Source organism: Pinus tabuliformis, chromosome 8, assembly GCF_031772625.1.
Source record: "Pinus tabuliformis cultivar Carrire ecotype Pingquan chromosome 8, CPIR1, whole genome shotgun sequence".
Classification (NCBI taxonomy): domain Eukaryota; kingdom Viridiplantae; phylum Streptophyta; class Pinopsida; order Pinales; family Pinaceae; genus Pinus; species Pinus tabuliformis.
Genome location: NC_142294.1, coordinates 1,813,102,110 through 1,813,129,741, shown reverse-complemented (window position 1 = coordinate 1,813,129,741; position 27,632 = coordinate 1,813,102,110). Strand labels below are relative to the sequence as shown.

The window sequence follows — 27,632 nt, the reverse complement described above, 5'->3', positions numbered from 1 at the left end:
AATAAAATAAAAATAGCTCTCTGGTATCTAGGACAACAGACATTAGGAACAGATTTTAGAGTTATCCAAGATTCCAAGCCATCCCATAAAATAAAATAACGTAACGTATTCAAGCAAGATTTACTGGATTTCCAAGAAACTATGTCAAAAGATCACCATGGATGTTTGGCCATGTATCTGAGATTCATGAGTTTACACCTTTCAATTTTGCCATCTAATTTCACAAAATCACCATCTAAGAAAGAAGTTGTACCCATTGCATATCTCAAGGTCACTATCGAATTCTAAGCTTCTCAAAAACAACATCTACAAAAGTAGAAATACTCGAGCTTCTCAAAAACAAACATATACAAAAGTAGACATGGTCATGATTCATGGCAGATATATAAGAAAGCAAGTTTGGTTGACTGGATAAAATTTCAGTAATTGATACTTATATTTACATTCCCAAAGAAAGAAAAGATTGTGCCTCCCAAGGCTCCCATCTAAATATCAAAATAACTATTTATGAGAGTGGATGTACCCACTTGGGCCTTGATTGCATATTGCAAGGTCGCTACCCAATTCTCAGCTTCTCAAAATCATCATCTACAAAAGGGGATATACCTATTTGATTCCTAGCAGATTTATCAGAAAGCAAGGTTGGTTCATTGCCTAAAGTTTCAGCAATAATAGATAATTATATTTACATCCCAAAATAAGAAAACGAAATCAGCATTCATTTATGAACAGTAAGAAAGGACTACTCAAAAGCATCAAGCCTTTCTGAATTAAGATCTTGTTGTGGGAAATGCTTTTGCATGTATTTTAATATTGTTCCATCCCTGCCTAATCCAAAATTTCTCCCTTGCAATATCTGGACATTTTGCATCAACTCCAATAGCCCCAAACAATAGCAGCCACATGCTATACTTTTTTCTTTTGGATCCATCTTGGGGGCCACTCTAATCAACTCATGGAGTTCCAAATCAAACGCATCTTTTAAAACAGCACCGCAATTGGAAAGCTTGACCATCTGGGAAGCCAGGTCTCCCTTTGAGATAATAGAAATTTTCCATAGGTACCGAAAAGAAATGGCAGCTTTGATGATTTCTGATCCTAGGATATTCAAGGCCCCATTGTTGTCTTGGGAAAATGAAGCATGAGTCAGTGCTTTCGTCAACAGTACCTTATCCTTGAATTGATACCTACAAATGCAAATACAAGAACAACTCTTACAAAATACACCAATAAAATATAGACCAGAAACATATCTGGCTTATATAATACACTTAATAAAAACAAAACCTGTATCAATATCACAAGGAATGATACCACATGCTATTGTTCTTTTCTTGATAAAGATCCATAGACATTATCATTTTAAAAAATTTAAATGTACAACCCAGACTAATAATAACCAAAGCAACAGTACTCTCCAGCACCAAGTGGGGAAAAGTGCAGAAAGCTTAGGGTTGGAAGGTTTAGATACTAATACATGGAATTCCTTGGTGCTGAGGCTACTGAATAGTTCTATTAAACACTTTTCTGGTCAAAAAGTTCTGTCAATGCAGAATACACAGTTAGCCTGGGATATTCAGCTATGTTTTTGCCAGAGGGCAGGAGGATGTATGTTGTTGGTGGAAACCAATCTGGAAGATAAAAGCTCATTTTTTCTATGGATTGCAATTTCCAATAAGATCCTCGCATGGGAAGTTCTGCAGAAATGCTCATGGCAAGGCCCTGGTTATTGTGTTTTGTGCAGGCATAGAAGTGGGAATGTGAAAATTTTGCTGCAGTGATTGATTTATTTCTCCTACTTATTTACCAAAATAAGTTATTTACCAATGCTTCACTAAATATCAAAATAAATTCAGTTGTAGACTTCACAAATTAAGAACTGAAAATTAAAAGGCAAGAGAAACACCAGCATATGAAAAATCACATGGACACACTTATTGTTGTACAATCGTTCCCGGAAAAACCCAATGCGGGAAAACCTGTACAGCAGATCTGAGGGTTTCTATTATTGGCAGTAAATTTCTGAATACAATTTGGATGCCCCAGAGAAAATGGCAATCCAGTCAAAGAAGATAACTGAGAATTTTCTCACACTGAATCTGGAGATTTGGCACTGGCCCCAGCTCCTGGATGACCCACTGCGCAGTCTCTGTGTGAGCCTACGCAGTCACTGCGTGGATACTCCCTCTGACTGCATCACCTTGGCTGCTACTGCTTCCGCTGCTGAGAAATCGAGATTTCTCCTGCCAATCACCCACAGTGATTCCTGGCATTGATCTTTGTTATCCCCCAGCAATTCTGCGTCAACCTCCTCCAATCACTGCACTGTCCCTCTGCATCAACCTCCTCCAGTTGCTGCGTTGTCCCTCCTTGGCACTACGCTGGCTCTTTGATCCTTCACTGTCTTCTCTGAAGTATATTCACTAGAACTGGAAATCACTTCCTTTCAGTACTGCGTTTGATCCTCACTACTTGATCACTTGTTTGAATTCCTTAGCAAAACCCTACCCTAGGAATATCGAATTGATTGATCAACTCTCTGTGTATCTCCAAATGAACCCCAAGCCTCTTTCTTATACTTTTCACATTGAGACTTCAACGGCCGAGATTAAGTCTCTAATCAACAGCTACGATTAAATCTTGACTTGATCCGCTTTCTAGAACATTCTCACCCATATTTTAATTAATGCCATTAATACTTAATTTTTCTAAGTTTAGACTTAGGAACCCCATTAAAAATATTAATTATTTTAATAAAATAAAATCCAGGTGGAATTTCACCAAACGGTTTTTGGGTTCTTTAAAACTCATGTGCCTTAGCCTCTCCACCAATTTTCATGGCTAGAGCACATCCGATGCTACCAAAAACTAATAGGGACAATATATATGTTTTGTTGGACTTGACAGCGCTCCCTATGTGTGTCGCGACATGTGCTTGACCACCTCTCGAGGATTTGTTAACTCTGGCAATGCGTCCATTAACTAACACCTGCACGTTTTGGTGTAGCAGCAATTGTGATCCCAACAACAATTAGTATCAGAGCCAAAGGTCTCGAATTCGAAACACCCCCTGCTCATGTTGGGGGGAGATTGTTGGACTTGGCAGTTCTCCCTATGTGTTTCGCGACATGTGCTTGACTGCCTCTCGAGGATCCATTAACTCTGGCGATGTGTCTGTTTACTAACACCCGTGGGTTTTGGTGTAACAGCAATCATGATCCCAACATGTTTAGTAAACTCATTTTGCTAGGGAGGTATGGGATGTTGCTAGAACATAGATCGTAGGCAAAGGAAATTGGCAGGGTGAAAACTTAGCAGAAGGGCATAAAAATTGGTGTCAGGACGCAGAGGGAACAGAGCACAAACCTTTGCCAGTTGTAGTATCATGGCAACACGGACAACTAGAAATGTCATGCTTTTCTGAGACTAAACACTCTCTCCACTTCACAAGTATTTTACCAAAATAAGTTTGCTTATGATTTCATTACAGTACCTCTTAAAACCAAGCATCCAAGACAGATTGGTTCCTTGGGCACTGAGAAATCTAGAGATTAGAGATTTCTTTATGGTAATGGAACCAAAATCCATGTGGGGCAAGAGGTGATTTATTGTTTTTTGAGGGTCACCACATTAACTTCCAGGCAGGTCCAAATAGAAGAAAAATCATTGCGCTGAGTTGCGAGATCTGGCTGCACCCCTCAAAATTGCAGTAGAAAGGGGTATTTCTTCTCTACAGGTCTTTGGTGATTCAAAACTGGTTACAGGCTTCAAAACCTTACATTGCAAACATGTTATCACCAGATCCATTTGATGTTGAGCAGGTTCACCACTATTACTTTCAAGTTTCAACATGATATAGCCACATATGGTTTATCAAAACAAGCTTTGACGCTTAAGGTTGGGTCAATGAACTTGATGGATGCTAGAGAGGGGGAATCCTACCCACAATCACCAGATCTACCTGTGAATGAGTATTTTCATCCTTTGGGAGATATGGTCTTACTTTAATATGGTATCCTTGAGTACAAGATAGTGAAGATTTTATCTTCTTCTTCTTCTTCTTCTTCTTCTTCTTCTTATTTGTAGGAGGTTGTGAAGAACATTGAACTGTTTTCTGAACTTAACATTGCTAATTTTTTTTTTTTTTTTGAGGTATACATAATAGGTGTTAATTTTAGGTATGTTCTATGCTAATAGCAAATTTACTTCAATTTTCCATATTAGCTCAATATCAATTCCAGATTAGCAATCACATTTAGCATGATAGTAAAATGCAGATAGAACATAAACATAAATCGCAGAAAACAAGCCAAGGCAAGAGGACACAAGATGTGGCGCCAGCCAAGGACAAACCCCAATGTGGGGAAACCCTTGATCAATTCTTCTTATGTTCTTCAATAGTTCAGCAGAGAGAGAGATAGTACATACTACATATACATCAGAAGTCAACATTTTGACTTGACAAAATAAGAGCAGAGATCTTCACTAAGAAGATAACACATGAGGTAGTTGATTTGAACTCAGGTGAAGGCAACCTGCCTCAACTGATCCTCCAAGGTGACTCCATCACCATGCTGCTTCTCACTGCGCTGCACCTCATTGTGCTGCACCCAATCATCATGTTGGATCTCACTGTTCAACACCTCACTGTGTTGCACCCAATCACCCAATCATTGAGTTACTCTCATCACTATGTTGCTCCATCATTGAGCAGTACCTCATCATCATGATGTACCCATCATCAACAAGTTGCTGCAATGCATCAAGCTGCTACTATACATCCATGCCCATCATCATCATCTTGTACCATAATGTTGCACCATGTTGCATTCATTGTGCTGCACCATGTTGCATTCATTGTGCTGCACCATGTTGCCCACAACAGTCATTGCATTCATTATTCATGATGCATCCATCCAAGTATGTTGCATCTTAATATATTGTCCATCATCACTGTGGTGTACACTGCAATATTGTCATGGGACAGACTTAGCTGCTTGCTATGGCTTGCAGCCTAGCAAAACAGCTAGTTGTAGAAATCTTTCAAATCAAGCTCATCACCAATATGCCCAGACAGTCCTTAACACGCTTATCATCTACAGCATCATGACAGCACTGTCTTCCAATCAACCTGATAACTGCACAGTCACCTTTCCTTACAGTGCAGTATGTACATCCTCCTTTTGTTGTAGATGAACCCCTTGTAAACTGCGGCCTAGAACAGCAAGTTAGGGATCTCCTTATGGACAGCATTAAGGACTTTACCATGACTGTGTTTAAGGCAGTGTTAGGGTATATAGAGACCGCGTTAAGGTCTCTACTTAACTGTCTCTAACAGTCCTCTAACATTCCTTCTAACTGTCCTTAACTGCGGATTGAGTTCCCTTCGTGGACTGTGAATTGACAACATCTAGGGCACCAGTTTATGACTCATAACACTGTGGTTAGGGCAGCGTGAATCGTCTTCCTTTTGACTGTGTTTAGGGGTAGATAAGGGCTCCTTTGCCCAGCGTGAAAGGATACGTTGCATAGAACCTTCATTTTAGGGCAGCGTAGAGGCTTCTAGTGACTGAGATTAGGTGACATCTTCTTGCTGTGTGGACAGGTCCCCTCTGCTGCATAAACTTCCTTTAGACCTGTGGCTAGGGCATTCTGCCTTCATGGTTGCATTTAGGGCATCATTAGGCCAACGGTTAGGGCTTCTTCATACCAGCGAATAGCATTCTCCATGATAGCGTAGAGCCTTCTCCATTAGGGCAACATTGTCTCTTAGGATCTCTCCTCCCACCAAAACCCAAAGACAAGTGGAGAGGAAGAGATCACAAGAGTGCGTGTCCAAATGACTAGCAAGCCACCTCTTTTTATACTAAAACGTTGAGCACAAGTGGGGGCAATTTGGTTGTTGGCCAACCTTGACGAATTGTCCCATAACATAAATAAATTCATATCTCCATGAATACTTATCGGAATCAAATGATCTTTAAATCAATCCTACACCTCTCGACGAGAGGAATCCATGAAAAATATCAGTTACCATGAATAAGAAGACCCACATGGAGTTTGGTCCTAGTTGCCAATTTTAACACTCCCTCTCAACTAGGGAGAACTCCATCTGCTAATCCATCTGCCAGACTGTACTATCTCTGCCATAAATGCCCTGCATTGCTTTGCTTTGCTGAACTATTAAGAAGAAGAAGTGATCGAGAATGTATCATACCATCCTCTACTGACCCGAAGTCGGTCCCATATAAAAGAGAGTCTCATACCACTCTTACTGATCCGAAATCAGTTCCAAAAGAGAGTGAGTTATATCACTCTTACTGACTCAAAGTCATTTCCAATTGATCCCAGATCAATATCATGCTAGCATAGGGAGTACGGTAGTAACACAATGCATCCATCGGTACTACTACGGTCCCTATCCTCATTTCCCTACTCATTGGCTAGATGAGACGTACTTCCCATGAGTCCCAGATTGCATGAGTAGGATGCCTCAACAGGAGAAGGATGAACCAATGTTGTTAAAAGCGCGAGCGGGATTAAATCGGCGCCGGGAATAAAGCGGAAAAAATCGGAAAAAGCGGGAAAAAGCGAGAAAAAAGCGTTTGGTACAAAAATATTCATTTTTTTTCATTTTTTTTCAATTTTTTTAATATCTAAACCATCTACAACATAAAATAAATACATTGACACATAAATATGATAAGAAAAGTAAAACTAATATATAAGATGTTTAATATCATTTCTAGCGCTAAAATCACACATAACATTGAATCATGTCCTGAATAGTAAGTCCTGACTCCTGAGTCCCAGCTCAGCCTCAAAATAATAAAATATCAACAAAAAATATGACCAAAAAAAATCCAAATTTTCATTATAAAACTCGCTGCCCCGCGCCCCCGAGCTTTTTTGTGAAAAAAGCGGGCTTTTTTCAAAAAAGCGCGCTTTTTTTCAAAAAAAACGGCAAAAAAATTTTAGGAGCTTTTTTCCCATAAAAAGCGCGATTAAATCGGCTTAGGGAAAAAAGCGCGCTTTTTTGAAAAAAGCGCGATTTAATCGCGCTTTTAACAACACTGGGATGAACCACTCTTCCTACCTACATGTCGCCAGGGGTATCCCAGGGGAAGGCTGAACCACTCACCCTGTACTAACAAATCACTAGGGAACGCTGAACCACTCACCCTGTACTAACAAATCACTAGGGAACGCTGAACCACTCACCCTATGAGTGTGTCTCAGCAGGAGAAGGATGAACCACTCATCCTGCCTACATAGCAGACCACTAGGGGAAGGTTGAACCACTCACCCTATGGTTGCTCATCGCTCCACGATGTACCCCCAAGCCCCCTAGAACTCCCAGAGCTCAATGTACATATCATACAGGACCCTTAGGAGAGAGTCTCTCTGCGACTCCTAGTCGTTCTCGGAAAGTAAAGAAATTTGACCTTTACCAGGGGCTTCAACAGAATATCGACGACCTGCACATCAGACCCAATGTGATGGAACCTTCTTGCTCCTTGATGTACCATATCCCAGATAAAGTGGTACCTGATGTCTATATGCTTGGAGTGATCATAGAACATGAGATTCCTCAACAATCGAATCCCCCTCTGGTTGTCACAGAAGATCACAATGGTATCTAACACGTGTCCAAACAACTCACTGAAGAGCATCCTCAACCAGGCAGTTTCACACGAGGTCATACTCGTAACTATGTATTTGGCCTCAACAGTGCTCAAAGCAACCGACTTCTACTTCCTGCTCATTCAGGGCATCAAAGCAGAATCCAAAGAGAACCAGCACCCATAAGTGCTCTTGCGATCCTCCACACTACCTGCCTAATCAGCATAATCATGCAGCTTCACATTACTGGCAGTGTATCTCGATCCATGAGAGATTGTGCCCAGAAGATATCTCAAATGATTCTTGGCACCAATCCAGTGAGCCTCAACCATATATGAGCTCAACATGCTAATTGCAAAACATATATTCTGACAAGAGTTCACCAAGAACATCAATGCTAGAAAGCGTTTATGAAACTCAGAGGCATTTCCCAAATCAGGTCCAGCATCATAACTTTTGAAAGTTAAACTCCATCGAGGTAGTCACGGGCTTGCAGTTTACCATTCCAAATTTGGAATCCAACTCCCTCTTATTTTTGCAAATGAGAGGGTCTGCACCTGTCAGAAAGAGGTCGTCCTCATAAGGTGTCAGTATGAGAGGTCTATCATCCACAACCTTGAAGCAATGGTTTGGATCGGCTTCACTCCTAGTGAATTTTAGCTTCATCAAATAGTTATCAATCCTCTCATATCAAGCCCAGGATGTTTGCTCTAAAACATAGAGAGCTTTCTTCAACCTGCATACATGAGATTCCCAATCATGGATCTCAACCCCTCGGGCTGTTCCACATCTGAGGTCTTGCTATTACATGAGGGGAATGGTCCCCTTGTAAGATTTCCTTCAGTACATCGGATATGTACCCTCATGCTCTTCTTGAATTCAAGCATCCCTGTCACCATCTGACTCACATTGGGTACGGCTCCATAATAAGCAGGCCTTCGGTGCTACAAAAGAGATGTGTCTATTAGAATAATGCTATTTTAGTGTTTAATGCTCATTCGGATAAGATCGTCTGTGATCTTATTAGCAATTTCTTCTTAGAAACTTCTTGTTTCTATTTCTTAGTAGAAACATGCTGCTTCTATTTCTGTAAATACATTTGTATTATTTATTGAGCTTCATTGCTCATTGTAAATCAATTCAATCCATTCATTGATTATGGTATTAGAGCACAGGCATTTTTCGAAATAATTTTTCACTATTTGAAAAATTTCGTACTTCATTTCGAAATCGCTCTCTAGGAGTCTGAAAAAAAAAATTCCTGGGAACATTCACTCAGTATGAATTGAGTCACTGTTGTTTCGATCCGACGCTATTGATCTTCCGATGGGGTTGGGATTTTAATATCTCTGGACATGAATATTTTCATGGTCATGGATTTCTCTGTGTAACGAAATCACCTTGTGGATACCCTACTTCTACCAAAGGTCTGTTTTAAGAAGCCCGGGCTCTCTGTGTGACCCTGCGACCTCTATTCTAATTCGGTGAAGGGCCACCCCTGTGCAGTTGATGAATGCCGAATTACTGGACAAGACCCCGAGTTCTTGTTGAGCAAGTGAGGACGTAACTCAAAGTCGGTGGTGTTGGAGATAGTATTTGGAGCAGCAAATATTTGTCAGGTCCGAACAAAGTTCTATAGTACGCTACGACTCATTTTCTGACCTTTGTGTGCATCCACTCTCAGGTTGTGCGGACAAGGTTATCTGATCTAAAGGAAATTTTCTCTTGGATCGGCATCTACTCCTGCGGGATTGAGTCACGGGAGAACCACATTGTCGTAATTCAATCGTTGGTCAGTTTTTTTTTTTTTTGCGAGGGATTGATCTCGCTGCTCTCACAATTTAAGAGAGTAGGATATAAACGCGACCCTGTACTCTGCCGCCCAACTTTCAGCCTTTCTCCCTCTGACGTCTCGGCAGTCTTTTCTTCTTCAGCATCGGAACAATTGGTTACATCCCTACTTCCCGTGACGCAATAGTTCGTTTCGCGTTTGCAGTTGTTCAAATTGACCTAGAAATCCACGTCCTGTTTGCACCACAATTGTTCGATTTTAAGTCAGAAATCCAACTTTTTGGCTTCTGCAGACTTCTCCATTGAAGTGAAGTGAGGCATTGCTGAAAACGAAATTTGACGCAAGGTGGATTGGTTTTGCCAAAGGGTTTGTTCTATGTTTCGAACTTGGTCGTTGTCAGTCTCACCCAGGCTATAGCTTCTTGACTGTCTGGTAGAGAATTTTGACGAGATCTTCGAGTTTCTGCATTGAAATCTGTGCCGAACTCCTTTGCTGTTTTTTGTGTCTTGGGAAACATGCAGATGGCCTCACTAACCAACCTGATGTTGGAAGGTAGTCAGCGCTTTAATGGCACCAATTATAACATCTAGAAATAGAGAATGTTGACCATTTTTTAATATAGGCATCTTGACCAGCTCGTTTTGGGCAAAAAGCTCAGACTTGGTACACCTGGTACAAATCAAGATAAGTTTGATGATCGAAATCGAGAGGTTGTTATGCTTCTCAAACTCTTTGTGACTGATGATCAGTTACCACAGATTCCTTCCGGCAAGACAGCTGCCAAACCCTAGCAACATTTGAAGGAATTGCACGAGACATCTGACAAGTGCAGAGCTTTCTTTCTAAAGAATCAGTTGTTCTCCATCATGATGGACGAAAGTATGTCTTTACAGGAACATCTTAACAAGATTAAAGACATTCGAGATCAGCTCAATGCCATTGGTTGGACCATGGAGGAAGAAGATATGGTAGTCATCACTTTGAAAAGTCTACCAAAACCTTATGAGCACTTCATCGAAACACTCAACATTACCTCCACTAATGTTGATCTAAAGTTTCCGGAGTTATGCATCAAACTCCTGCAGCAGGATCGTTGGAAATAGCAGTTTGGTAGTAGTGCTTCATCAGCCTCCTCAGAAAATGCTTTTGCTGCCAAATATCAGTCTTCTCAGTCCTTTCAACAGAAAGGTTCTTCTCAACCTTCTGATCCTGCTAAGAAGAAAAATGTGCAGTGTAATTACTGTCACAAGTTCGGCCACATGAAGAAAGATTGCCGACAAAGGATTGCTTCTGAACAGAAGAAGCAGGGAGGGTCTCATCGGAAAGCGAATGTTGCAGAACATTCCGAGCAGAAGGAATCTACCTTTTACGCCTTTATGGCTAAGAGGACCTCAGATCATGCCCCGTCTTCTGTCTGCTACATTGACTCTGGTGCATCGCGTCATTTCTCTCACAGGCGTGACTGGTTTACTCACTTCTCATCTTTCAGTGATTCTGTGGTATTCGGCGGAGGTGAGGAGTACACAGTGGTTGGCAGAGGTACAGTTCAGATCTAGTCTGATGGGCGCACACTCATCTTCCTGAATGTGTACTATGTTCCTGGTATGGAAATTAATCTGTTGTCTGTCAGCCAGATTATGAGGAACTCTCCTCAACTCGATGTGGTGTTCAGTACGCACAAGTGCTCCATTATTGACAGGGAAACTCGTCTTATGGTCGCTGTTGGCCTAGAGGATCATGGCCTATATAGACTTCTTGACACTAGTGATTCTCCAGAAGTGGCTCTAGCAGCTCGTGTTTCTCCCATCAGCACTCTGTGGCATCAGAGATTTAGGCATCTAAACATTCAGTATCTCTCTCAGCTATCACGGGAGGGACTTGCGTCAGAGTTACCTGATATTCAGACTCAGCAGTTGGGAGTGTGCGGCGTCTATCAAGCTGGCAAGCAACATCAGTCTTCATTCAAGGATGGAGAATCTTGGCACGCATCTAAAGTACTCCAGTTAATTCTTGTTGATATTTGTGGTCTTATGAATACATCTTCAGTTACTCGTTGCAAATATTTTCTGCTTATTGTAGATGATTTCAATGGAAAGATGTGGGTGTGCTTTCTAAAACATAAATCTGATGTATTTAGTATCTTTTAGAAGTTTAAGTCCTTAGTTGAAAAAGAGTCTGGTTGTAATATCATAACCCTTAGGACAGATAACTGGGGGGAATTTTGTTCTTCTGCTTTCTCCAACTTCTGTGATACCCATGGCATCAAACGCCAGTTAACTACACCCTACACTCCTCAGCAAAACAATGTTGTCGAACGTCGCAACCATACGATTGTTGAAATGCCTCGTTCCATGTTACAACACAGGAGTGTTCCGAACAAATTTTGGGTTGAAGCAGTGTTTACTGTTGTCTATCTTCTTAATCGATCACCTACTCAGGCTGTTAAGGGGAAGACTCCAAAAGAGGTTTGGTCTGGCCGTAAGCCTAAGATCAATCACCTCAAAGTGTTTGGCTCAGTTGCATATGTTTGGATTCCAGCTGCTAAGTGCTCTAAGTTGGATTCCAAAAGCCAGAAACTCATGATGACAGGGTACAGTGATCACCACAAGGCCTATAAGCTGATAGATTTAGACACTGATCATCTTATCTTCAGTAGGGATGTAGTATTTGATGAAGACAGAGGGTTCTTTCAGTCCCCTCCTTCTGAGCAGTGTTTTGAGGATCAACCTCACAGTGTTCTTCTTCCGTTAGGTCCACCTGATGGGAGGGATGATGCAGCATCAATACTTGATGATGCACTACCTGAGTTCCCTCCAGGAAATAATCCTCCTCTCACTGCTCATGTTGTTCCTGAGCCTCTCCACCTACTCCAGATGTTGGTTCTTCTACTCTCCGGCCTAAATGGTGGGCTAAAACTATTGGCGATCTCCGGGGTAATGAGCTCCTTGAAGGTAGAACTTCCAGAAATAAGAGCAAACAGCAACCTACAGTAAATTTTGCTCTTATGGCTAACCTACACAGTGTTTTTGAGCCTCAAACCTATTCAGAGGCTAAGGGTATACCTGAGTGGGAACATGCTATGGAAGCTGAATTCCAGAGTCTTCAGAAGAATCACACTTGGACCCTTTCTAATCTTCCTGCAGGGAAGAAGCCCATTAGCTGCAAGTGGGTGTATAAAGTGAAATACAAAGCCGACAGAACCCTAGACAAGTATGAGGCTCGCCTGTTGCTCTAGGGTTCTCACAGAAGGAAGGCATAAACTATGAGAAGACCTTTGCTCCTACAGCCAAGATGAGTACCATATGGCTCGTCCTTGCCTTAGCAACTCAGTTCAGTTGGAAAGTCCATCAGATGGATGTAAAGAGTTCTTTTCTGAATGGTGACTTACAGGAAGAAGTCTACATGATGTGGCCTTCAGGATTCAAGGTTGCTGGTCAAGAACAGAAAGTCTGTAGATTAGTCAAAGCACTCTCTGGTCTTAAACAAGCCCCTCGGGCTTGGTATATGAAAATTGATAAGTACCTAACAGATCATGGCTTTCAGCGGAGTCCGTCTAATGCAAACCTGTATATCAAACATAAGGGTGATGATACTCTGTTTGTGGTTGTCTATGTGCATGACCTTATCATTACTGGCAGTTCAGCACATTTGATCCACGGGATCAAACAGGATTTGTGCAACACTTTTGATATGACAGATTTGGGACTTCTTCATTATTTTTTGGGGGTTGAAGTCTGGCAGACAGAGATCAACATCTTTCTCTCTCAGTCCAAGTATGCCAGAAGTCTTGTGGACAGGTTCAGAATGCAGGATTGCAAACCTGCCACGACTCCTATGGAACCAGGGCTCAAACTTTCAGCTCAGTCATCCTCACCACTTGTGGATGAATCTTTATTCAGGCAATTAGTGGGCAGCCTCATCTACCTTACTGCCACTAGACTTGATATCAGTTTTGCAGTGAGCTACATTTCACGCTTCATGTCAGCTCCTAAGGCTGATCATTGGATAGCAGCGAAGCGTGTGCTGCGTTATGTGAGTGGCACTCCTGATTATGGACTTCTGTACACTCAGAGTTCAGATCCTACACTCAGTGGTTATACAGATTCTGACTGGGCAAGTTTGGTTGATGGCCGTAAATCTATAGCTGGGTATGTGTTTAGTCTAGGATCTGGTGCTGTCACATGGGCTAGTAAGAAGCAGCAGGCAGTGGCTCTCTCCTCGACAGAAGCAGAGTATTGGGGAGCAGTTAAGGCATCTTGTGAGGCAGTTTGGCTTCAACGTATGCTTGCGGATATGCATGTTTCCCAGGCAGGTCCTACTCCCTTGTTCTGTGATAATCAGGGAGTGCTCAAACTTGCCAAGAATCCAGTCTTCCATGAACGAACAAAACATGTGGAAACCCATTGTCACTACATTCAACAGCTTGTTGAAGACGGATCCATTCAGTTGTTGTATGTTCCCACAACGGAGCAGCTAGCAAACATTTTCACCAAGCCCCTTGGTCCTGATAAGTTTGTAAAATTCAGAGGGTCTATAGGTGTTGTAAATAGATTGAGCATTAAGGGAGGGTATTAGAATAATGTTATTTTAGTGTTTAATGCTCATTCGAATAAGATCGTCTGTGATCTTATTAGCAGTTTCTTCTTAGAAACTTGTTGTTTCTATTTCTTAGTAGAAACTTGTTGTTTCTATTTCTGTAAATACATTTGTATTATTTATTGAGCTTCATTGCTCATTGTAAATCAATTCAATCCATTCATTGATTAGTGTCAATTGACATGGTCCCCACTGGACTTCCTGCAACTTGATACAAATTGCCAACCCTAAACCCAAGAATAAAAGCATCTTGAAAAATTCTTTTTTCAAACACGTACCTTTCCATCAATAAATGCCACCTTGAAACCTATGATTTCCATTGTCGAAATGGACACCAGGCTCTTCTTAAGATCAGGTACATAAAGAACTTCTTGTAAATGAATCGTGTTACCCTCACTCAATTGAGGGGTAACATTCCCTACACCCTTTCCGAGAAAGGTGTCATTGACTCCAAGTATAATCCCCACGATTGTTTCCATCTCTACCAAATTAGAGAGAGCTTCCTTCTATCCGATGAAGTGCCTTGAAGCACTACAATCAATACGCCAGATTCCCAAAGAGTCTGGAGGAGTAGTGGAGAAGGCCATATAAGATAACACTCCGTTAACTTATCAGAAACAACATTTGATTCTTCATACCTGGGGTTCCTTGCTTTCTTTGAAGAGTCGGCCATTTCCTTGATGACCTGCATTACCTATCATTCCTCCGATCATTGAAGATGTCCCAGGAATGATTGTTACCATCATCAAGTGATGTGTCTCTACCATTTGGACACTCCTTCGCATAATGGCCAAACTTATTGCAAGCAAGGCATCTGCCTTTCCTTCCACTCTTAGCTCCAGACTTCCCATTGAAGTGATCTTTAGGTAGGCCATCAGATGCTGCTTCCGTTGCGCCATTCGGATTATATTCTCTGCTTTGACTTCACCCTTGGTGAATTTGAAGAGGGATGAGGAACCCACTTAGCCTTTTGTCCTTTCCAACTGTCTTTGGTGATTCCTCTTTCACTCTTGCTTGGGCTTTGTCATCGCTTCACCTCTGATACCATGTTAATTTTAGGTATGTTCTATGTTGATGGCAAATTTACTTCAATTTTCCATATTAGCTCAATATCAATTCCAGATTAGCAATCACATTTAGCATGATAGTAAAATGCAGATGGAACATAAACATAAATCGCAGAAAACAAGCCAAGACAAGAGGACACAAGATGTGGCGTCAGCCAGGGACAAACCCCAATGTGGGGAAACCCTTGATCAATTCTTCTTATGTTCTTCAATAGTTCAGCAGAGAGAGAGATAGTACATATACATCAGAAGTCAACATTTTGACGTGACAAAATAAGAGCAGAGAACTTCACTAAAAAGATAACACATGAGGTAGCTTATTTGAACTCAGGTGAAGGCATACTGCTTCAACTGATCCTCCAAGTTGACTCCATCACCATGCTGCATCTCACTGTGTTGCACCTCACTGTGTTGCACCCAATCATCATGTTGGATCTCACTGTGCTGCACCCAATCACTGAGATGCTCTCATCACTATGCTGCTCCCTCATTGAGCAGTACCTCATCATCGTGATGTACCCATCATCAACAAGCGGCTACAATGCATCAAGCTACTGCTATACATCCATGCCCATCATCATCATGTTGTACCATAATCAATGTTGCACGAAGCGCCCCCCCCCCCCCAGTTCCAAGCCCCGAAGCGCGTCCGGTACGGAAGCGCCTAGAAAGCATGGTCGGAAGCGCGCTTCTGAAATTCGGAAGCGCCGCTTCCTGGAATTTCGGAAGCGTGGTACGGAAGCACCGCTTCCAGGCCTCCGAAGCGCACTTCGTACGGCGCTTCGAGCCTCGGAAGCGTGGCGCTTCGGAGGAGGAAGCGTACGCTTCCCATATGCTTCCAGAAGAGGCCACGCGCAAGGCAAAAAATCAATTTTTTTTTTTTTTTTTTTTTTTTTTTAACTTAGCATAAAGGGGGTGGGTTAAGGTGAGGTTAGAGTGAGGTTTAGGTGAGGAATGAAGAGAATAAAGCCCCCATTCATTCCTCATTTTCTCACTTTGAGTTTATGAGAGTTGGAGAAGAGAAGAGAGGAGAGCTTGGAGGAGTGAAGGAGGAGGAGCTAGGAGAAGGAGGAGGAGCTTGGAGCAAGAGCTTGGAGGACTTCATCTACAAGAACTAAAGAGGTAAGTTTAAACCCCAAACTCCCTTATATTTTGACAATTTTTTTGTATTTTTCTCCTCCCTCTCCTACTCTTTCCCATTGTTTCTACTTGCTCCTTTCCTTACAGGTTGTCCACCACCTATATCCATATTCCAAGATGGTGTTCTTTTGGCTCCTATGTATCATTCCACTCTTGGTTTTAATGATGGCAAAGGGGAATAGGAATAGAAGGGAAGAAACACAAGAGGACAGTGGTCCCAATATGAGTGACCCAATGTATGATGAGGAGGAAGGGTTTGAAGAGGAAGGGGATGAACCTGAAGGGGACACTGAAACACAAGATGGGAAAGCTACATCAACACCCTTGTGGAACTATGTGACCAAACTTGATGGGGGAAAGGTTGGTGGATTCTTACAAATTTGTGTGTCCTCATGGTTGTCATGGAGCAAAACCATATTGTGGTTCATATACCCGTCTGAGGAGGCATCTTTGTGGGGTGCTGGACAGTGATGAAAAAAGGGTCCTGTGGGGGTACAAATTTGCCCAAACATTTCAACTGAAGAAAGAAGAAAATACATCCAAATAGAGATGCCTGCACAACAAAAAAACAAGAAACAAAGAACTCATTCTGAATCAAGTGCAACCTCTAAATTTGGTAGCTGCTCATCTCCTTATGGTACTTCTGCAAGCTCTGGAGGTAGAAGAACAATAGGGAATTTCCTTAATGTTGCTGGGAGGGATGATGTGGATGGAAAGATAGTCCGTTTTCTTTGTGCTTGCGGTGTACCATTCAATGTGCTTCGCTCTCCCTATTGGCATGAAATGGTAAAGGCCATCAATGAAGCCCCAAAAGGATACAAGGCCCCCAACTATGAGAAAGCTAAAACAGTGTTATTAGAAAGAGAAAAAGCTAAGGTTCAAAGAGCTTTGACACGTTTTACAAATGAGTGGGTAGATTATGGGGTATCCATTGTATCAGATGGGTGGACAAATATTAGAAACCAACATTTGATAAATGTTCTTGGTGTTTCTTCTAGTGGTGCAGTATTTATTACATGTCATGACTCCTCCTCCATCAGTGCATCTACACAAAACATTGCAGATCTCCTATTGCAATCAATCAAAGATGTTGGTCCGAATAATGTGGTTCAAGTGATCACAGATAATGCAGCAAATTGTAAGGCAGCAGGAAAAATTATTGAGCGTACTCATCCACACATCTTTTGGTCTGGGTGTCTGGTTCACACATTGAACCTTTTGATACATGATATTGTGAAGCACAAAGAATGTGGGTGGATTACTGAGCTTTACAGGAGAGGGAAGCAACTCATTAAATTCATCACAGGGCATACAAGGGTAAACTACTTCTATGGCACTTACTCCAAGTTGTAGTTGCTTAAAATTGCAAAGACAAGATTTGCTAGTTATTACCTCACCTTTAGGCGACTAGTGAAGGTGAGACAAGCTTAACTAATCTGGTGTGCTGAAACATGGGATGAAATTAACACTGACATAGATGGTGCTAATGCAGTCAAGGACATTGTTCTTGATAGTTACTTTTGGACACAGGTTAAATATGTTTTGCAATTCACCAAACCAATTTATTACATGATCAAGTTTGCAGATTCAGATCGACCAGTAATTGGGGAGGTGTATGCGCAAATGGATAGCATGTTGGGGCAGATTAAAGACATTGTTGAGCCTAGAGATACCACCTTGTACAATTATATTCGTGTAGAGGTGGAAAACCGATGGGAAACGCTAAATGTTCCATTGCATGCATTCACATATGTTTTGACACCTAAATACTATCATCCATCATGGCTTTCAACAACAGCACCTGGGGGGTGAAGCAAGAGAAAACCACACCAAGATCAAGAGGTTCACAGAAAATATATGGCTGCATTGAGTAAATTAATCCCTGATGAGGAGGAGGTTGCATTGGTACGGAGACAGGTGAGCAACTATACGCTTAACACTGGTCCATTTGGGAGCATGCATGCAATTAAAGATCGAGAGACTTTTTCTTCTCTTGAGTGGTGGAACATGCATGGAGGAGGTACTCCACTTCTACAGGCTTTGGCATTGCAGGTGCTATCACAGGTGGTAAGCACTTCTTCTGCAGAGAGGTGTTGGAGCTCTTATTCTTTCATCCACAGTGTTAAAAAGGAACAGGTTGAGTTTAGACCGGGCAGAGAGCTTGGTTTATGTTCATTACAACTTGCGATTGTTGTCCCATTACTGTGAAGATGTGAAGTCTAATAAAGACCTGTTGATTTGGGACAAGAACCCAGAGGAGCCCAATTTGGAGGATGGAGTGTTGCGATTAGAGCAATTAGAGGATGCTCTTATCCAGGTATATCCATTGTGGTATGAATTTTCCAATTTTTCCTTATAAAGCATTTCTATAATTCATGTTTTTCATTTTTTTGTTAACTAGTGTTTTTTTCTTTTTTTTGCATGAATTTTTTGAGCGATTCCAGGATGATGATGATCGTGTTGATATGCCACCCCCACCCCCATCTGGTCCCTTGGTTCCTAGGTTCCATGGTTCAACACCAACAACAGGGGGTTCTTCTTCATCAGTTTCAGTGCCACAACTTCCACAAGCACCATCTTCTTCATTGCCACCACGTGGAGGTCCGCCGCCACGTTCTCTTCGTGGTGGAAGGAGGAGAGATTAGTAGATATATTCACAATCTACTACTTTTTGTCATAGATTACTCATTAGACTTGTAGGCTTGTGAATTTGAATTTTGAACCTTTTTTGTCTTGGCGGTGACCAAGTGACATATTTTGTAAACATTATTATTTGAATTTTGGACATGACAAATGTTGACAGTTGCTCACTTGCTAGATAAATCATAATATGCTCTATGTTTTATGTTTTATAATATGCTTAAATGTTTTATGTTTTATAATATGCTTAAAAATTTGATGTATGTTTGTAATAGCTAGAATATAGATGATTGTTGTACATACTAGTAACTACAATGGAATCATGGATGCCATATCTATCTTGATTCATGCAAAAATATGCATGTTTTCATGTCTTCTACAATTAATTTGGTATTTGGGATGTTTGTTTTGAGTATAAATGCGAAAAAAATAAATATATATATATATATAGCAGACGCTTCTGTGGATGCTTCGCTTCCTAGATTTTTGGAAAATGACGCTTCTGCGTCCCCGCTTCCAAAAAACGCTTCCGCTTAGCCCCCGCTTCGTGCAACATTGACCATAATGCTGCACCATGCTGCATTCATTGTGCTGCACCATACTGCACCATGTTGCCCACAGCAGTCACTGCATTCATCAATGCATTCATTATTCATGTTGCATCCATCCAAGTATGTTGCATCTTAATATATTGTCCATCATCACTGTGGTGTACACTGCAATACTGTCATGGGACAGACTTAGCTGCTTGCTATGGCTTGCAGCCTAGCAAAGCAGCTAGTTGTAGCAACCCTTCAAATCAAGCTCATCACCAATATGCCCAGACAGTCCTTAACACGCTTATCATCTACAGCATCATGACAGCACTGTCTTCCAATCAGCCTTATAACTGCACAGTCACCTTTCCTTACAGCGCAGTATGTACATCCTCCTTTTGTTGTAGATGAACCCCTTGTTAACTGCGGCCTAGAACAGCGAGTTAGGGATCTCCTTATGGACAGCATTAAGGACTTTACCATGACTGCGTTTAGGGCAGTGTTAGGGTATATAGAGACAGTGTTAAGGTCTCTACTTAACTGTCTCTAACAGTCCTCTAACATTCCTTCTAACTGTCCTCCTTAACTGCGGATTGAGTTCCCTTCATGGACTGTGAATTGACAGCGTCTAGGGCACCAGTTTGTGACTCATAAGACTGTGGTTAGGGCAGCGTGAACCGTCTTCCTTTTGACTGCGTTTAGGGGTAGATAAGGGCTCCTCTGCCCAGCGTGAAAGGATCCTACATTACGTTGCATAGAACCTTCATTTTAGGGCAGCGTAGAGGCTTCTAGTGACTGCGGTTAGGTGACATCTTCTTGCTGCGTGGACAGGTCTCCTCTGCTGCATAAACTCCCTTTAGACCTGCGGCTAGGGCATTCTACCTTCATGGCTGCGTTTAGGGCATCATTAGGCCAGCGATTAGGGCTTCTTCATACCAGCGATTAGGGCCTTTTCATACCAGCGATTAGCCTTCTCCATGATAGCATAGAGCCTTCTCCATTAGGGCAGCATTGTCTCTTAGGATCTCTCCTCCCACCAAAACCCAAAGACAAGTGGAGATGAAGAGCTCAAAAGAAGAGTGTGTGTCCAAATGCCTAGCAAACCACCTCCTTTTATACTAAAACGTTGAGCACAAGTGGGGGCATTTGGTTGCTGGCCGACCTTGACGAATTGTCCCATAACACAAATAAATACATATCTCCATGAATACTTATCAGAATCGGATGATCAGATCAATCCTACACCTCTTGACAAGAGGAAACCAAGAAAAATATCAGCTGCCATGAATAAGAAGACCCACATGGAGTTTGGCCCTAGTTGCCAATTTTAACAAGAGGACTGTCTTCATGTCAGTAGGGATAATCAGTGAACCAAAATATTGAACTTTTGAAGGCAATTTGCAGATGTATTACAAACTGTGTTTGAGCTTCAGGCAGGTAGCTAATTATGTTCTTTTCCATTTTTTCGTGGTTCCATGTGCACTTGTGGAATGTAGCTTCATTTTTGTCTTCCATGAAATAAAAGAGTTATGAATTTTCTTTGTGAAAATTGATAAAATAAAATAGAGACCTAAGCAGGACACCAATCTGAAACAGAGAAAACAGAAGGAAAAGGACGTATAATGCAAAAGAGATATAAGAGGTCAATACAACTAAAGAGAGTTAAAACCGATAAAAATCCAGAAAACAAAGTTATTTTTCTAATTTACCAAGCCACGGTTATCTTTGATTTCGCATCCATGCCTTAGTCCCTTGTCAGTTGAAAATAAAACATAAAAATGGGGATAAAATAAAAAGTAGATTTATTACAAAAGTTCTGAGTACGTGTTAATAAATGCCAAAGAGAGTGGACCTCCTGGATTTCAAAGTTCTACCCTATAATAAAATGCATATAACAGATCATTTACGAAAAAAACCCTGAAAGGTTTGCTTCTGTTTACGTTCAAAGAACGTTGTGCCTTGCATTTTAAATCCAAAGATGCACAGAGACTAGCAATGAATACTTGAAAATAGGTCCAAACGAAACAAAGAGACAGAAAACAAAAATACAACACTACTGAACCTTGGATTACATTCATAAGACCTAGAAGGTTTTCATCTGTTTCTGTTTAAGGGACGCTGTGTCTTGCATTTTAAAACCATCAATGCACATAAACTGACAACCACTACTTAAGAATAGGTCCAAAGGAAACAATGGGACAAAAAAACAAATATATAGAACTATTGAACTTTGGGTTACATTCACAAGCACAAAAATGCACAAAAGTACTGCAGTATCACTTAGAAAGAGGATAGATTGTCAAAAAAAAATTACATCTATTTTTTGATTATCCTTTCAATTATTTATGACCATGGAATCCTTGGATTTAATCATGGTGGCGTATCCCATCTCCTGGCTAGTCTTGATATTGGATTGAACAGACAACAAGAGGACAGACTAAAGAAAACAAACTTACTTAATTTTACTCTGTAATTCTTCTATATTATTCGTGTATGGTTCCTTTATTACAGGATGTATTTCCTGCTCAACACGAGAGTATGCCTGCACTTCAAAGCCTGTGAAATTAGCAGAAACAATACAATTTCATATATACCATAATATCAAGAAAAACTAAGCAGGGAAAGCGCCAGGACCCGACAGATTTACCTCAAATTTTTTTCATCATTTCTGGGATCTGGTCAAATGAGAAGTTTGGCTGGTGGTGGAAGAATCGCGCACTCTAAGATGGATGTATCCAGGTCTCGACGCAACATTCATTGCATTAATCCCTAAAGAAGAGGAATCCAACACTCCGGATAAATATAGACCGATTGCTTTGTGCAACATTATTACAAGATTGTCTCCAAGGTGATAGCTTCCAGATTGAAGCCCCTGCTTCCCCTTATCATCTCTCCAGAACAATCTGGTTATGTAGAAGGAAGGCAGATTACGGACGGGATAATTTTAGCCCATGAAATTATCCACTCTCTCAAGCACTCAAAAAAACCAAGTATGATGCTCAAAATTGATTTATCTAAGGCTTTTGATGGTATTAGTTGGGAATATATGCAAAAAATCCTCCAGGCCTTTGGTTTCGCCCCCTCCTGGAATAGATGGATCAATAGTCTTATATCCTCCTCGTTCTTTTCTATTCTCATTAATGGAATCCCGTCGCCCACATTCCGTCCTTCTCGGGGAATTCGCCAAGGGGATCCTCTCTCGCCCTTTCTGTTTGTCATCTTAGCTGAAGGGTTAGGCCGTAGCATTAAAGCGGCTATCCTTTCTCATCAACTCAAAGGTCTAGCTTTCCACCAGGCCCCTGCCTTTTCGCACCAGCAATTCGTAGATGATAACATGCTATTTGGTCATCCTTCTGTTCAAGAAGCTCGATCGTTTAAATCTATTCTTGCAAACTTCTCGGATGCCTCAGGAGCTCTCATTAATAAAGTTAAATCCCAGATATTCTTCTTCAACACGCCTCCCACCACCCAAAGAGCAATAGCCCGTATCCTTGGCTTCACCATCGCTACCCTTCCGTCTAAATATTTGGGTGCTCCATTAATTGCCTCGGCTCTCAAGCATTCCTCTTGGAATAGTCTTTTAGAAAAACTGGAAGCCAAATTGTCCCTTTGGACTCATAGAGCACTTAATATGGCTAGCAGGCTAGTACTAATCAAAGCAGTTCTACAGTCCATGCCTCTTTACCTGTTTTCCATATCAGCAGCACCTAAGTGGGTTCTCAAAGCTATCAAACAGCTTCAACGTAATTTCCTATGGGGAAAATTGGGGCCAAATCGAAAATGGGCACTAGTCAAATGGGATAAAGTATGTCTTCCCAAAAAAGCAGGAGGCATTGGGCTAAGAGACCCAGAACATAGTAATATGGTAATGGGGGCCAAAATCTGGTGGAAATGGCTCTCTAATCCCAGTACACCTTGGGCCTCCCTTTGGACAGCGAAATATGCAAGCAATACGCCCATGGAGGAGAGAATTAGAATGTCAGAAGTCAGTAAAGGATCGGTTATTTGGAACTCAGCCATTCAACATCGAGATATAATTCAAAAGCACAGTTTTTGGGATGTGAAGGATGGCCACACAGCTAGGTTTTGGGAAGACTCATGGCAGCAGCTCCCAAACCTTAGAGTTACAGTTCCGGGAATCTCAGATCAAGATATAAATCAATATGATAAGGTGAGCCAATTTTGGAACTCACACAATGCCCAAGAACATAGAAAGTGGAAAGAGGCCAGGCATATAATACCTCACAGCCCGGAGCAAACTCAACTCTCTCTCTCCTTAGAACTTCAAAAACGGAAAATTCTCACTTCGGCAGGTATGGATATTCTTAGATGGGGATATGAGGAAAAGGGCATCTTCACAACCAGGGAAGCTTATAAAATAATCATCAAAGACAAGATAATCAAAGACAATGTATGGGATAAGATATGGAATTCCTCCATATGGCCGAAGGTCTCAACTTTTCTGTGGCTTCTTTCTCACAACAGGATTCTCACATGGGACAATCTCAGGAAAAGGAATTTCTCTGGACCATCTATTTGTCCCAACTGCAAACAGGAAGAGGAATCAGCATTACATCTTATGCAAACCTGTCCGTTTGGAAGGAAATTGTGGGAAAAAGTTACATTCCGCTGTCAGAAGGAAGGAAGAGTGATTGGGGACATCAAAGGTACTCTTCGCACTTGGAGCCAAGAGCCATATCAAAGCAAACTCTTAAATACACTATGGCAACTCATACCGGGACTACTAATGTGGAATATCTGGAAGGAGAGAAATAAAAGGATTTTTAAAGATCAATCACAGTCGATAGAGCAGATATGGAGTGGATTGCACCATAACATCAAAGAAACTCTGTCTATTAAAGGTTGGTCCAAAGAAGATTTCCCATCTCTCCCGCAGGAACAAGCTATATGGGACAACTGGCAGATTCAATTAAAGCATCCGATCTCTTCAAATGATAACTCCTCAAAGCATCTAGATTCTCCAGCAAGATGGACGCCACCGCCAATCAACGTGTTTCAACTTAACTTTGACGGAGCTTCGAAAGGGAATCCTGGGAAAACGGGATTTGGTGGAGCCATCAGAAACTACCAGGGTACTCCCCTAATAACTTTTGTTGGATCAATCGGCTGGAATACCAATAACGCAGCGTAACTGGAAGGATTATGGAGAGGGCTTAATCTGGCGCAAGAACGAGGATTCCTTCTCCTTATAGTGGAAGGGGACTCCCAGATTATTATCAACATGGCCTCAAAGCTTATGCAGGGATCCCCGGTGTATAAGGTAAGTAGCAGTTGGAGAATGGCCACTCGACTTGAGCTTCTCAAACAATGGCTTACTAATCACCAAGCAATTTTCTTTAAACATATTAGAAGGGAAGGGAATCAACTGGCAGACTTTCTTGCTAATTTAGGAGTGGACAGTGGAAGGGAATTCTTTGAAGGCTCAATTTCCAGTATAGCTTCGGAGAATCAACTCTCTACCTTCAACACCATAGTAACCAGTGATATGCAATCGAAGGAAGGCTCACACCCGAATGCGGGTGCCTTAATGAGTTGTTAATGCCCGAGCATGCGGCGCCGACATCTGGCAATACCTCGAGTTGGTTTGGCGATTCGTGACAGGATATTAATTAGCATTTATGATGCATTGGGTTCAAGGCACGCAGGGAAAGGATTTCAGGATGGTGCGCACAATTCACGGTTCATTTGTTCTAGTCTCTTCAGACAGTTACAGAGTCGCTCCGGTTTATTCAGGTAGTGACATTCTCTGGTGGTTATGTCCTCAGAACTTTGGCGCAGTACAGAGCATTTGGAAGCCACCATGGCTCCATAATCGCTCACATCTAGCCAGCTTCAGGTATTTGGTTTTGTTTCTTTTCGAAGCTATCTGGTATAGTCAGTCAGTCTTCTCTTTATGCGTCGGGTGTATTAAGCCAGTCTTCTTGCCCATCTCTGTAAGGGGTTTCGTTTCGGTCTTTGCTAAAGGTGTCTGGGTCGGGTATTGGGTTCATTCAGTCAGTGCTGGGTTATTTCTCGTGATCGTTTATACACTCTGTGTGCTCTGCTTTGGGGTCTTCAGATCAGAGGTCTGTTCACTCCGGTTTCTTATAGTTTGTGGCGGGTCACTTCCCTTTCTCCCTCAGTCCTTTAGCACTTTCAATTTGTTAATCCTTTCTGCAATGGCCCGGCGTCGTGGTATTCCCAGGCGGGGTAGTAACTCAGGATCCCATGGAGGGTTTCAGGGTCGTGGTGGCTCTGGACCTCGACGTATCTCCCCGTTAGCCTATGCCTCGCCGGCCTCATCGCCATCAGACCACTCTGGACCCTCCCTAAACAGCTCTCTTCACTCATCCCGATTCAAATTTAAGAGCAGGCTTAACAAACCGATTATCTCAGCAATTATAACTGTCATCTTCTCGGAGGAAGAAGATGAGCTCACAGGCTCAGTTGAAACCTCCAAGGAAAAGTCTCTTTCTCAAAATTCCAGTGACTCTTAGGGCAACTTGGCGGGTGATGTCCTCAATAATCCCGCTGCGTTGCAGGAAGAAGGTCAACAAGAAGATTCTCGCCATCAGCAAGACTCTTCTCAAGAGAATATCATAGCTTGTGCGCCGGCGCAATTCTCTGGCAGCGTCCTGCACCTTGTGACTCCTCCAGGCTGCAACATGATGGAAGTTGAAGATAATGTGATGGTTCATTGGGTAAGCTCTCCCAACAAGGCAAATGAAGACGACGCAGACTCGCCACCTCAGGCATAACTACTTCTGCCTCAGCAAGTCATCTCAGGATTGCTGGTTTTTGGATGTAATTCTCAGTGGGTATGGCTTCTGATATCTTCAGTATGGTTTTTCTCATCCTCCAGGTTATGATTTTGGCTTTCCAGTTTTTTTGTAATAGTGGCAAAGAACAGCATTTTGTAATCGGGCGGCTCATACTAAAGCGTCGATCCTATCTAGCTCTATTTAGTCTTGGGTCTATGATTTTCATCTTTGTAAACAGAAGGCTAAGTGTTAATTGCAACGGTTTTTCTGACAGAGGGCAGGCTACAGCCCCCTCAGAGGTTCAAACCTCTTTGTAAATATTTTTCTTTTTAATCTTAATAGAATAGTCTTTATACAGGTAAAAAAAAATTATATATATATATATATCAAGAAAAACTAACCTCGGCAGTGAGCACCTGTGAAATGCAGATGATCATGAACAATGCCAGACACCCAGCTCTGAATGCCATCTTGTTTACAGAATCCTGAGCACTTGGTCTCTGCAAAATCTGAAAACTCTCGATAAACTCTCAATTTATAAAAACTTTAAAAAAACCTAGATGCATAAACAACAATTCACTAATACCCATTCTGAAATGCATAAACACAAATTACCAGAAAGCCTGCAACTCTTATAGCCCTCTATGTAAAAAGTTCATACACTCCCTCAAGTTGTAGTAGGATCTCACTGTATAAAACCCAACATAACAGTGACTACAAATTCCCTCAATACAATACAGCTTGCAGGTCCCAAGAGTCAATAGTTTTTGCAGCCTTCGGCGAATGGGCACCGTCTGTCAGAAGCTTGCGTCCAATGCACACAACCCTATGAACAAGAACCCTAAATTTAAAAAACCCTTACCAGTTTTGAGATGAATAAATCCCAAATACAATGAACCTTCTCCAGTGCATCAAAGTGTGTCATCAAACAATTGGAAGCTGCAAAGGCAACTCCTTCAACCATTGAAATTAATTTAATGGTACATTTACGTCAATTCACATAGGTTTTCCTGCCAAGTCAAACACTTCATACCAAATGAGGAAAGATCTTGACTACATACATGTGGATTTAGTTACGGTATGACGTACGATAATCGGCGATCAAAGCTTCGAAGCAATTCACAACTTCACAGTGGCCAATTTGTGTCACTAACATTCCAAAATTGCTAGCTTAAACCACATTTTCCAGATATCATTAGGTAAACTTAGACTTTTATGCCAATATACATACTTGAATGATTCCTCACATCAAATTTTGATTTAGAAATCCGAAAGCTAAATAAATTTCACACAACCGTCAACACTTCAAACGAAGAAACCTAGAAAGTAAAAACTGCACCTTGGTTGAGGGGACCACCATTAAGGAACTCCCTTCTTGTTTCTTGCCACAATCTCTGCTTGCCCACTCCTCCACTCTTGTTTCAGAAGGAAAAGGATGCCATTTGCATTGTCACAGCCATCTTATAGCTGATTTTCA

General features: G+C 41.6%; 1 pseudogene across 1 annotated transcript; it reads right to left on the bottom strand.

The window, feature by feature from the left end:
* Positions 1–399: 399 nt before the first annotated feature.
* Positions 400–27,632, bottom strand: LOC149243515 (protein NUCLEAR FUSION DEFECTIVE 2-like; annotated as a pseudogene). Its single transcript, XR_016246696.1, has 4 exons — positions 27,495–27,632; positions 26,572–26,655; positions 21,851–21,936; positions 400–1,187 (listed from the first exon to the last, which is right to left on the bottom strand). The product of XR_016246696.1 is annotated as a protein NUCLEAR FUSION DEFECTIVE 2-like (transcript).